At 41.0% G+C, this 14,543-nt stretch overlaps 1 protein-coding gene across 1 annotated transcript in view; it reads right to left on the bottom strand.

The window, feature by feature from the left end:
* LOC111953353 (neuroligin-4, X-linked) overlaps positions 1–14,543 on the bottom strand; it is a 100,351-nt gene that overhangs the window by 45,608 nt on the left and 40,200 nt on the right. The window lies entirely within an intron of this gene.

Below are 14,543 nucleotides of genomic sequence, written 5' to 3'. Positions count from 1 at the left end.
AAAATCCCAGTGGCTAGATGTGCCAAGCATATTGAGCCATACCCCAAGAGACTTGCAGCTGTAATTGCTGCAAAAGGTGGCTCTACAAAGTATTGACTTTGGGAGGGTCAATAGTTATGCACAATCAAGTTTTCAGTTTTGTTGTCTTATTTCTTGTTTGTTCCACAATAAAAGAAAATATGCATCTTCAAGGTGGTAGGCATGTTGTGTAAATCAAATTATACAAACCCCCCAAAAAATCTATTTTAATTCCAGGTTGTAAGGCAACAAAATAGGAAAAATCCCAAGGGAGTGAATACTTTCGCAAGCCACTGTATGTGTGCCATTCAGAGGATGAATGGCCAAGAACAAAGATTTAACTGTAACGCTGCTGGGTTTTTCACACTCAACAGTTTCCTGTGTGTATCAAGAATGGTCCACCGGCCAAAAGGACATTCAGCCAACTTTACACAACTGTGGGCAGCATTGGCGTCAACATAGGCCAGCATCCATGTGGAATGCTTTCAACACCTTGCAGAGTCCATGCCCCGATGAATTGAGGCTGTTCTGAGGGTAAAAGGGGGTGCAACGCAATATTAGGAAGGTGTTCTTAATGTTTTGTACACTCAATGTATAGTACACTGCTGTATCACGTCTGTAAATGCATGGAAGTCAATGCACAGAGAATATGAAGTTGCTATATTTCTGGAGCAATATATTTCGATTTGACTCCAAACATGACAGTGTTTTTCAAGCTTTTTGCCACCAGCTGGTGCTCGCCTCATAGCCTGTATCTACACCTTGATCTGACCAGTTAATAGCACCGGCCTTTCCTATTGTACGCCTCTCTTATTAATAGAGAGAGACAAGTCTTTTCATTTTCACAAGCCTTGTCTTTCACCAAGACAAAAAAAAAACACAGTTGGTATTGAATTGACAAGCCTGACTTTCTTTGTATCAACAGAACACATGGGAGCAAGGAAGAAAAAGCTCTGACCTGCGTCTAACCATCTATCCAGACATTCATTGTGGCGGTAATAGTGTCTAATTGTGCTCTCTGTCCAGAGAATAATCCACCCCGTGGCTCCCAGATGAAGTGGTAATTATCAAAGGGAGAGATGTGACAGGAATGTTTGGAATTAGCTGCTCAAGGAGGTCAGGTCACAACTATAGCTAGCTCAGTGAAAGCCAGTGATTGGCTAGCATCCAAAATGGCACCCTATTCCCTTTATCCCATAGGGCTCTGGTGAAAAGTAGTGCACTATATAGGGAATAGGGTGCCATTAGGGATGCTGACATTGAATCTCAACCTCTGTCTGTATGTCTGTCAAAAATGAATCTCTCTGGCGAGTCCCAGGGAATTGGGAACTCTCACAACATTGCCATCACTGGCCAGTCTGTCATATCAACCCTCATTACGCAAATGTATGTACAGTGGTTTAGAATCCTTTATAGATGTACGTCTGCAAGCCACCAAATAACCCCATCACAATGAAAGACATTGGCTATATTTGTCTATCTTGTCAAGTGGCTATGTTGAAGTAGAGCCTGTATCTGTTTGTATAATATAGCGACGGAATAATGTGTGTGAAAATGTGGAAATGTGCAAAATGGGAACGTAATAGATAATCCATACAAAGGAAACAGGCGTTGTCCTTCCATCTATCTTGTTCAGTTTGAGTCTATAATCATGGTACAGAATTAGAGTACACCAGAGGCAGGTGGGCTGGTCGTATTTACCCATAATCCCCAGTGATTGACAGACAGCGACCCGGGGAAGCAAAACATAGCAGCTGTCAAAGTGCATTCACTGATGCTGGTAAATTTGGCCATATTAGTGGTGGCGGATTTAAAATAACAGCAGAGCGATTACTCACACTCCAAATGGCATTATAATTATGAGTGAAAAAGACAAATGTGGACATTTTCCTCCCAGTTCTTTTTTTCTTTTCTCCTCCCCGGCCGTCATCGTTTACACATTCAGCAGGATGTGCCCTAATGTGGTTGCTGCTGCGCGTTTGTGTGTGTGTGTTCAGTTTGCGCAGGCAGGCAGGCCAGGGGCTATACAGAATAATTTGGAATAAATCCGCCATATTAGAGGTTTTTGATGAGGGGAAAGATTACAGGTCACTCTGGGTTGTCAAATCAGGAGCTAAGTTAACAATTCATAGTAGTAACAATAAATGGAAAAAATACATCCTGTCATCGTGTTCTGCTTTAATGGAAAGTTGGGATTGATGACTGACTCATTAATCTGGAAAACTCTCTTCCTAAGAGTTACATTATTATTGTGACATGTAGATGTGTTTATTTCCTGGAAGCAATTTGATGTTGCTGAACAATGCATACCTGATGTGGGTTTTTGAAGACACATCTTTCGATGAGAGCTGACTTCTCTCTCAGTATGAAGCTAAATGTCTCACTTGTCAAAACAGCAGCATTTCTGTTACCTTCATGAAAATATATGGATTTGGCAACATTAGGTTCAAGAGGAAATTAACATTTTGATTTACTTTTTGACAGATTTAATAATATTCATTCGTGCTTTTTAATGAATAACATTCATTCAAATAATGTGACAATAACTATTGCAGTTCTCGCTCTCTCTCTCTCTCTCTCTCTCTCTCTCTCTCCCTCTCTCTCTCTCTCTCTCTCTCTCTCGCTCTCTCTCGCTCTCTCTCGCTCTCTCTTTTTTTTCTGCCTTATTAGAACGTTTTCAGATGTAGGATCTTGTTTGTTGCTGAGAATTTTCCTGCACGGCAGGAAATGCAAACTTGTAGTGTATTCAAGGTTTAAAAGGGTATCTAAAGTTTCTAATTTCCACTTTAAAATGTCAGATTTGATTTGCCCTAATGAAAAACGTGTCAACCCCTTCAAAAATTGTCKATGAATTATAATCCACATTATAATTCACATTTCCTGTTGCTGCAGGAATATATTGCTGCTGTAGCAAACTGGCTCAAATTGAGATCCTACCATTAGAACAGCTCATTTGAAATACCTTAGAATGTGCATGAAATTTGAGAACCTTTCCTCCCGCAAACAATCAATTAAGTTCCGTAATACAGAGAGAGAGAGAGAGAGAGAAAGAGAGAGAGAGAGCAGTATGTTTCTCCCAACCGTGAAGAGTGCAATTGGTTACATCCACGGAGTTAGGGAACAACCCCTGCGATCCACCAGCGTATGTTCATTAAATTGTGCAGAGGTAATTAGAATCTATCGGACACCAGACCCGAGACATTTGCACTGCTTGCAGAGTTCAGAACTGCACAAACATTCCCCAGGCCGCATAGCTCTGAACTGCATTACAGTAGCAACTGTTTTACAGGAAATGCTGCAGTATGAGGTAAGACACAAGTACAGTGTGTTCAACAGCTTAAGTACTTGTAAGCCTAATTTATGTATGCCTACTGTGAATGTATAAAAGAATAACCAAAGACAAATCAATATCAGAAAAATAACGGTATACTAAATTCCACCCCTGACGATTTGACACGTCTGTCTGTTTACAAGTTATGACTTCTCAAGTGTTGCCCTACTCTAAAAATAGCCATGTAAATCAAGTATTGACGACCCCGCTTCTCCATGCCTGAGTCAATGCCACTTCCTACTTATTTCTTGTCATTCTGTGCCTGCATGGCATCTATGACACATCCATTACCCCTTAGCCTGAGGCAGGGCTGTTTGCTCTCCTCTAATTTTGACTCTCACATGGTATCAAGTCTTGTGGAATCATCAGTCTCAGAACAGAACTCCATGTGACAACATTCTGGAAACAACCGAGTCACAGCACTCCACATGACTGATGATATTCTGCCAAGAGACCGAGAACATGAAGTATGTAGTATCTCTGACAAACCTCCATACTTCCAAACACGATCAATGAAGAGGAAGGAATGGACTCCTTCACCCACCCACTTGTCTGACTGACTCTACCCTGCTACGGAAGCCCTGGCCCTCTAACATGCTAGCCCTGTCTCTTTTCCATAACATCGGGGGTATGATGCTAGCCGGTTAGTCATATAGACAGAATTACCTTTTGGACCTTCCACACGGACACAGAGATGATCGTGATGATTTGGACGGTATCATGCATATCTGTGCTGTGAGTTTTGCATGAGTAATGGACCCAAAGTCTAATAAAATTATAATCTGTACAGCACTTTGAGATATCAGCTGATGGACGAAGGGCTATATAAATACATTTGATTTGATAATCCCTATCTAGCTGTTATTAATCCCTAGATAATTAATAGTTAATGACATGCAGGACAAATGTAAAGGGTTTACAAAATAAATCTCCATTTGCATCTGTTTTTGCTTAGTTTATTGTGCTTGTCATTGTGACACGATAAAGAGAGGTTATCAACCATTCTGGCCAGGTGATGCGCTGCATCAACACACTCTGTGACTGAACACAGCTTCTCCACATGTTCAGTACATGTTGACTGAGGCTGTAACTACAGATGGCATGTACTGTATGACAAAACAGTACTGTAGTAGTAATATGACATGTGCATACTACCTCAGTTGGGCCGACCAACCAGTGCTCCCGCACATTGGCTAACCGGGCTATCTGCATTGTGTCCCACCCACCACCCGCCAACCCCTCTTTTACACTACTGCTATTCTCTGTTCATCCTATATGCATAGTCACTTTAACAATATCTACATGTACATACTACCTAAATCAGCCTGACTAACCGGTGTCTGTATGTAGCCTCGCTACTGTAAGATAGCTTGTCTTTTTACTGTTGTTTTATTTCTTTACCTACCTATTGTTCACCTAAATACCTTTTTGCACTATGTTTTAGAGCCTGTAAGCATTTTCACTGTAAGGTCAAAATAAACTTTGATTAGATGAGAGAGGAGAGAGGAGAGAGGAGAGAGAGAGAAGGGAGAGAGAGAGGGGGAGAGAGAGAGAGGGAGAGAGGAGGAGGAGAGAGGAGATGAGAAGAGAGAGAGAGAGAGAGAGAGAGAAAAATATAAAATAAATTAATATGATGACAGGAACTCTGAATGAGTGCAGGTCGTCCAGGTAGGGAGCTGTGATGACAGTGATGGAAGGAGAGGGATACAGAGCAGCTCAAGCACACACACCACTCTGCCACACGTCCCAGATGTCACACACCCAAATACACATAGCAAACACACTCACAGTTGTCCCAGTCACTCCCCTTCAGCTTCACCATTTTATGCACACACACAATGTCTATGTCACTCTTCCTTCACTTTATTTGAGCATCACCACACACACACATGCTGGGGAAACATCCCTGCTCAGTGCGGATCTGGGTCATGGAGTATTAATCCCCTTCCTCCCACACACACACAACACACACACACACAACACACACCCACACACCACCAAACCACAGCCACAGCCACAGCCCATCACCTCAATGCCACACCATCTGTCCTCCAAAGCTGGGCTACCAAATCCATTAGGGCATCATGCAGCGTTCACGACATTTTCGGAAACTTGGACATTGTAGAAAGAAGGTGATACCATGTTTCCACTTAGGAAGTATCAGAATCAACCAATAGGAAGCTCTATGCAAATTAACCTTACTTTAATCTGAACTCGGAAAGTCCAGGGGTTCCAACATGACGTGAATGCGGCATCACAGACAGGTCTCTCTTTTCCTCTACAGGAACGGAACACATGAACCAGCCATCTGATAGACACCCTGGCTCTCTGGTAGCCATGCTACAAGCCAGAAACTGCTCTGAACTACCTGTTTAGCCGCAGTGGTGCAGTGGTTCCTGGAGAAGGGTATACTCTAATTTGGAAATAAATCCCATATATTGGTCTTTCACAGACAGGCCAACCCAAGCTGTACTTTGCAAGTAGGCTAATAGTAGGCTACTATCGAAACATAAATGAGTCTGTCAAGAAATTTCCCAGGTTTCTGATTAAAGTCACACTTTCTAATAGAAAAAAACACAAATGGATGTCTAAGTACACAACAATGCTTAAACCACATCAGGGACCACTTTGTTAGGTCTTGGAAAAATTCCAAGAAATTGAGTTATTCTTTGTAGATACTCCTTTGGGGCCAGAGGGTGCCGCTAGCGCCACTCCTCCCACATTCCACTGAAAAGGCAGAGCGGCAAATTCAAAAAAACTTTTTTTAAAAATATTAACTTTTACACATTAACAATCCAATACAGCATATGAAGCAGACATCTTGTGAATCTAACCACCATGTTCGATTTTTAAAATGTTTTACAGGGAAGACAAAATATGTAAATCTATTAAGCTAACCACGTCAGCAAAAGAGAGCACTTTTCTAACTGCATCAGTTTTTTACTCCGTCCACTAGCTATCACTAATTCGACCAAATGAAGATATATATAGCCACTAACCAAAAGAAAACAACTTCATAAGATCACAGTCTGATAACATATCTTTTGTATAGCATTTTTTTTTTTGAAAAATGTGTATATTTATGGTATAAAATCATTAAAGTTACATTTCAGCTACAATAAGAAAGCAGCCATAACATTTACAGACACCAACATCAAATACCTAATTACTCCTCATAAAATCATTTCTGAGAAATACATACTGTGGCAAGCAATTGTAAAACAGGTTCTTGTGATTCCAGACAAATATTTCCGATTTATTAAATGTTTTACATCGAAAACTAAAATGTAGCGCTAAATTAGCATAGCCACGCCAGACAGAACACTTGGCGCGCGCGACCAGTAGACATGCACGACAAGATATATGAAATAAACATTTATAAATTTGGTCTTACTTTGGCTGATCTTTCAGTCAGAATGTTGATCAAGTTGTCCTTAGTCCAGAGAGTCGTTCAATCCCTCAGAATGGCAACTTTCCATCTTCATTTAGCATTGGGTACTCTCGAGTGAACGGAACTCTCCAACGTAAACAAAAGAAACATTACGGTACACGGCAAAACTGATAAAAAAAATTCAAATAATCTGATTAAACTATATTGAAAAAACATACCATTACGATGACATGGTTCTCATTATCAAATCAAATCCGAGCTGGAGATAGTTCACATCCGAAACGGCAGCAAAACAAAACTGATCTCTCCCAAGTCGCACGCTTCTGACTTTCCTGAAATGTGACGGTCATGTCAAAGAAAGTAGGTCTTATTTCACGTCAGGAACAAGGATAAAACGCATGATTTCTCCTCTGGGCACGTACTGCTTGGACACCAGAGGAAGGCGTACAAGGTGTGGTTCCGGGTCTAGAAGTGCATGACCATGTATAGGGCAGGAGCGTTGAAGCGAGCATAAACATCTTTGCATTTTACTTCCTGGTCGGGGAAAAGGTGCTGCCAAAACTTGTGTTCACTCAGAGAAAAAATTTAAACGTTTTTAGAAAACTTGAGACTTCTTTTCTTATCCATACTATTTAACCATACTGCATATTGTAAGATCAGAAATTGATTAAAAGGCCGTTTTGGAAAATTGCGCATATTTTCCAAGTTTTTCCAATTCGCCTCCCTAGAGCCCAAATCAGGTTTAATTCAACTACCCAGACATCTAGCACTGTTGTTTTGTTAGTGGTGTTTCTGTAGCATACATAAAATGGAGTTTGCAAAACAAATGGCCACTGGATTGGTGCAAATAATCATGATATCATTCTGCCATGTCTGACCTTGCTTCAAAGTAGCCTTTAGAAAAATGGTTGTTCAAGCTGCCAAAGGCCTTATCCTAGTCACATTAGCAACCCATGATAGTTGTTGCATCTTTAGATCTCCCCTATTTTTACATTTCTAATGGATATTTCCATCGCTATCCATGAAAACGCTCGCATGTGCAGTGTACATTTTAGAACGGTGTTTTCCCACAAATTGCATTTTGGAACATCCGCGCATGTGCACATTGCTGCGCTTAAAATGTGAAGAAATAGAAGTTGACCAACATTTTAAGCTAAACATTCTGCTCTGATCTATCAGCCTTATTTATTGATATGGTGTATTCTTCCACTACACTACTTTGATACGCATTGGGGGGATTAAGAAGTGAGTAGACACAATGCCCGGGGAAAAAGTCTATATAAGTCATACACCTGCGTATACCCTCCATTACACCACAGGTTAGCCATGCTACAGCTAACACTACCCTGACCCTTCTGTTAGCCATGCTACAGCTAAAACTACCCTGACCCCTCTGTTAGCCGTGCTACAGCTAAAACTACCCTGACCCCTCTGTTAACCGTGCTACAGCTAAAAACTACCCTGACCCCTCTTAACCGTGCTACAGCTAAAACTACCCTGACCCCTCTGTTACCGTGCTACAGCTAAAACTACCCTGACCCCTCTGTTAACCTGTGCTACAGCTAAAACTACCCTGACCCCCTGTAACCGTGCTACAGCTAAAACTACCCTGACCCCTCTGTTGCCGTGCTAAAGCTAAAACTACCCTGACCCCTCTGTTCCGTGCTACAGCTAAAAACTACCCTGACCCCTCTGTTAGCCGTGCTACAGCTAAAACCTACCCTGACCCCTCTGTTAACCGTGCTACAGCTAAAACTACCCTGAACCCTTCTGTTAGCCGTGCTACAGCTAAAACTACCCTGACCCCTCTGTTAGCCATGCTACAATATACAAGGCCAAAATAGTCCACTTTCCCAGTTATAGGTACAATATGCAATATTTATAGCGGTACAATAGTCATTTCAATTATATATATGATATACACCCACTGAGTTTTGAAGAAAACAAATGAAAGGGCATCATAAAGATATTCCAGACCTCTGTTAGCCATGCTATTGCTTTCCGTTTATAACTGGAGTCCTAAAAGGATCAATATCTACATAGTGGAAACCATCACACTCTCCCAGGCTTGCACAAAGGACGTCTCTTAGTTGGTTTAGGTTAAACCATTTAATCCAGAAATACAAAAACACAGTAAGTCCACACTCAAAAAGCATTGCAAAAAGCTAACTTAAATGTACAATTTGCGTAATGTTTCCCCCCCCCCCCAGCATAATAAGGAGAACCAGCATAGCCTCATTAACTTGCAGCTCAAGCTCAACAGCACGGGMGGAGTTCAGTGTCTCTGTCACCCTTCAAAGCAAACAGGTTTGCAAGCCAGCCAGCAGAATAAGATGCTTAATGATTTAGTGGCACATAAACGCATCGGAGGAGCTCCTATGGATTGTCACCCCGGCACAGCTCAAAGAGAGATAAGGGACTCCAAATGTCCTTCCTTTGGAATTGATAAATGGAGTATATGGGGTACAGCAGTTATACATCTATTTGTTCCAGTCAGGATGAGGCGWGCGAGTTTTGGAAAACATGAAACAGCAGTAATCACTATCTTTTCTATACAGACAAGACTATAAGACGACACAGTATTGTCTGAAACCAAATTATACATTTGCTGTACATAAAATGCTGTTTGACAATGGTGTACTGCCAGTTAGCTGTGACTGGTCCATCCATACAAACCCTTAACACAGAAATGCATCTGTTTTTCCTCAACCAGGCGTTGGCCCAAGTACTGTAGATGTGTAGCCCAAAGCAGCATGCTGCCAGATAATGTGTTATAGCACCATTATAGCACCTTCTGAGTGGTTCTCCAAGAACCACACTGAGCATGATTTACCCCAAATAGTTTAACCAATAAAAAACATCAGACACCCCTGTATGAAGCAACTGTCTGCAAAACATAAAGAAATACGACCAAACTGTTTATCTAAAATGGGAATCGTTGAGGATAATACAGTCAAAGGACCCCAAAGTGACACTGATCGAAGAGTGCACGTGTCATTGGTTGTTGCAGTATTTTTTATTGGCTTGCCTGGCAGTACATAGGGTGCAACTCCACACGTCCTCTCCACCAATGTTTAGTCAACWGAAGTAGGTGCCTGGGATCGAGGCAGAGAACACATTACACAGGGAATCGATACTAAGCAAATACATAACCATGTCAAAAAGTGGATAATCCTTTTTGTCTACAAGAGACACAGCTCTTACAGTGACTGAATCCAACAACAACTCTGTCTGATGGCTGACTGCATCCCAAATGGCACCCTATTCCCTACAAGTGCATTACTTTTGACTAGAGCCCTATTGAACCTAGTAATAAGTAGTGCACTAGGGACTAGGGTGCCATTTGGAATGGAACAAGCGCTGTGTGTAAATGAGGTGAAGAGGAGGCTTCCAAAAACCCTCTCTAGAAAATCGATGTGCCACAGTGCTCTAATTGAGTGATAAAAAAAGCCTGTCATACAGTAATTGCATAGATGGTTATTTGTTTATTTTGTTGTTTGTCCTTGGTTTCCCATTACGACATGTAAAAAAAAAAATTGCCCTTCAATAATCAAACCGTAATTTGTCAGAAAAAACACCCTGTCTTCTCTTGCTGTTAGTTATAAACTCAGCAAAAACAGAAACGTCCTTTTTCAGGACCCTGTCTTTCAAAGATAATTTGTAAAAATCCAAATAACTTCACAGATCTTCATTGTAAAGGGTTTAAACACGGTTTCCCATGCTTGTTCAATGAACCATAAACAATTAATGAACATGCACCTGTGGAACGGTCGTGAAGACACTAACAGCTGACAGACCGGAGGCAATTAAGGTCACAGTTATGAAAACTTAGGACACTAAAGAGGCCTTTCTACTGACTCTGAAAAACACCAAAAGAAAGATGCCCAGGGTCCCTGCTCATCTGCGTGAACGTGCCTTAGGCATGCTGCAAGGAGGCATGAGGACTGCAGATGTGGCCAGGGCAATAAATTGCAWTGTCCATACTGTGAAATGCCTAAGACAGCACTACAGGGAGACAGGACGGACAACTGATCGTCGTCGCAGTGGCAGACCACGTGTAACAACACCTGCACAGGATCGGTACATCCGAACATCACACCTGTGGGACAGGTACAGGATGGCAACAACAACTGCCCGAGTTACCACAGGAACGCACAATCCCTCCATCAGTGCTCAGACTGTCCGCAATAGGCTGAGAGAGGCTGGACTGAGGGCTTGTTGGCTTGTTGTAAGGCAGGTCCTCACCAGACATCACCGGCAACAACGTCGCCTATGGGCACAAACCCATCGTCGCTGGACCAGACAGGACTGGCAAAAGGAGATGCACTGCAGTACTTAATGCAGCTGGTGGCCACACCAGATACTGACTGTTACTTTTGATTTTGACCCCCCCTTTGTGCAGGGACAAATTATTCAATTTCTGTTAGTCACATGTCTGTGGAACTTGTTCAGTTCATGTCTCAGTTGTTAAAACTTGTTATGTTCCTACAGCTATTTACACATGTTAAGTTTGCTGAAAATAAACACAGTTGACAGTGAGAGGATGTTTATTTTTTTGCTGAGTTAATTTTTTCATGGTGACATTGTCATGGTGATGCGTCGATCATTTTCTTGGAACACCTCATTCTCTCCTCCATACAACCTTTGCACTGTTTTGATGTGATTGACAAAGACTGTTGCTTTTGACAGCCTTTTCCTTGTATATGACAACTGAAGAATGCTCGGCTCACTTGTTGCTATGACGAACTCGCTGTCTGTGAACAAGAATAGGTTATTACTTTGAGCAATAATTATAATTTCTTAAACTTTTATAGCGCTTTTCATTACAGACAGAATCTCAAAGCGCTTGTTAAGCAAACTAAACAACAATTAACAATTTCAAAGTAAATATAGGCTACAACAGTAGCTAGATCAGCTAGATCTCATCTGTTTGAGTGAGCATAGGCCTTTCCTGCAGTCACATGACCAAATTACCCTCTGGTGGTCTCATGGGTTGAATGTTATTCATATTTTTCTTAATTTCATAATTAATAAACATTCTCTTTTTTAAACACTGAAAATCTGGGGTTTATCAAACGGCTTTGTTATATTACAGTCTTCTGTGATGTATATAAAGTGTAATGTTGGGATGCAAATTCAAAATGGAATACATTTCAACTCTATATCTGACATGGTACTGGTGTCTTCTTTTTTTGAGCCCATAACCATGTGTGTGAGGTGTATATTTTTGTTTAAAAGTAGATTTCTTTAAGACTACCAAGAATCCCTCTTTGTGACCCTGATTTAGCCCACTGCAGTGAAAGGATAAATACATTTTTAGAAATATGCATTGTTTGTAAAAGAGCAGATTTACATGAGTTCCTAACCAAATTAATATCTATCAGAGAGGAAAAGCTATCTGGTGAGAATGTACTGTATGTGTGTATGCGCATTCATTTGGATTCAGTCTGGTTAATTAGGGAAATTACAAACAGTCTCTGAACATCCAAGACTCTACGCTTGGTGGTTGGCCTCTCTCTCGCTTTCTTTCTCTCTCTCTCCATCTCTCTCTCTCTCTCTCTCGCTCTCTCCTGCACCCACACTCTCTCCCCTACCTTTCTCTATCGCTCTCTCTCTCTCCATCTTCCCTCCAGTTTTTGAACAACATTACATTTTAATAAGCTTTTCATCTGGGGAGGAGAATTCTACCCTAAAMAAATCTGATGCAAATGAACCTAACCCAAAACTCTTTGCTTCATTGACCTCTTAAATCTGAGGAATCACTGTGGCAAAGACTGTAGTTAATTGGTACTCAAAGTTCCACGTTATATCTTTGTCATAAAGTATTGTTAAATATACATACTGTATATACTGTATCCAGCTGTGTGAGGACATAATATCATAGGTTGGTTGCACAGGTTAAGTTTGACCAATAAGAAAGTTCCTCTGTTATTCCCCAGCCTTAGAGGAACAGAATTGTACCCCTTAACCCACCAATTCAGCTCTGGGCACAGTGTTTGAGCTTCCAGCTGGATGGAGTGAAAGTGAGCCGACGCTCCTCTCTAGAGAGGTGTCTGGTGGGTGGACACACACACGCACACACACACACACACACACACACACACACACACACACACACACACACACACACACACACACACACACACACACACACACACACACACACACACACACACACACACACACACACACACACACACACACACACACACACACACACACACACACACACACACACACACACACACACACACACACACAAACACACAAACACACACACAAACACAGTGTGGGTGGCCACCTGGGTCAGTGAGCACGCTCGCATTGGCTTGTTGTGCCTCCCCCTTGTCTATCAAGTCTTAGTGGTGTGTCTATGGCCAACAATAGCAAGCCCCAGCAGAATGTTCCAGACAGAATAAAGCCATGACCTCCTGGATGTTCCTATCTGTATAGGAAGAGCCTGAAGAAATACAATATCATATCCTTTCTGAAGATATTATACGACAAAATGGCCCTGACATTTCAGAGCAGTATGAGGCAAAGATAATTGTGTAGCCTATGTTTGTTTAACTGTAGAGGACAGAGTGAACCATTAGATGGTATCTTAAAATGCATTCGAAGATGTATTTTGGGGCTATATTTAAACCTTTTTAAGACTTTTCTTTCAGGTTATACACATCTTGTACTGTATGTGCCCAGTTCATGATCACATTTTACTCACTGAATACAGTGGTAAAGGAAGGAACAAACTAGCAGAGATAACATTTAAAAGGAAAGACTGGAACGCTTTAAACACAAAGTTGATTCATGTTGATTTATTGCAGTAAACTAGCATCTGTATTTAGCTGTCAGAAAAATACAGTTTGTTCCTTACTGGGGTTAAAATGTTGTTGCTTTGTATTTCCAAGTGAGATAACTGGTAAACGTTATATTCAGTGGCAATATTTTTCAAAATAATAAGTTAAAAGAATAACATTTTAAAAAGTAGGCATATGTAAAACGTCTGCAGTATATCATTGACTTAGTACCCAAATGCTATGATAAAATGTGTCACCCGAAGTAAACAACATAGCATTTAGAAGATTTTTAACGCATGCAAAGAGAATATCTCAAGTGTCCTTAATTAGCAATGTAACGCGGTCCTTTAACAACCAGGCATAAATCTACATTCTTAAACTTTGTCTTAAATCATCTTTTCATTACGTTCTTCATCTTTTTTTCTTTTTTTTACGTTCTCCCTCCTTCTCAACAAGTAGCTTCTTTGAACAATACTTAAAAGCCGGCGGGATCAATATTTTCCAGCACGCACCCAGGAAAAGTGCTAATCGGATTCAAGCTCATGAAATTAAAATGACTCAGCAGGCTGTAATTAGTGTCAAGCTATTAACTTTCTTATATATGTCTGTGAACTGAATACTTAAACACCGACTTTACTTTAATCACGAACATCCTACACAAACTGTATAGCACTATAGACTTCCTTTTAATCAGAGTGCCATACATGTCCTGCATCGATATGTGTTATGAGAACACATAAGGCACATCAACTATAATCCCCTGACATGGTAATACCATGCTCATCAACAAATCAAACACATCTTTAACCAAGCACGATCTAGAAAAATCCATTATCTGCAAAACAGTGGATTTTCGACACAAAGCTGAAGTGCATGTTGCATCTGCCTGGTATTTAAGTGTCATAACATTTCAGATATCAAGAATAATCAATTCTCTCCTCATTTCCAGAGTTATACAGCCAGGCCGTACTGCGTGTGTCTTTGCTGTCATTAAAGTGCTCATCTA

Source organism: Salvelinus sp. IW2-2015, linkage group LG27 (assembly GCF_002910315.2).
Source record: "Salvelinus sp. IW2-2015 linkage group LG27, ASM291031v2, whole genome shotgun sequence".
In the NCBI taxonomy this organism is placed as follows: domain Eukaryota; kingdom Metazoa; phylum Chordata; class Actinopteri; order Salmoniformes; family Salmonidae; genus Salvelinus; species Salvelinus sp. IW2-2015.
The sequence above is the reverse complement of the archived record's forward strand: the minus strand, read 5'-3'. Positions and strand labels throughout refer to the sequence as shown.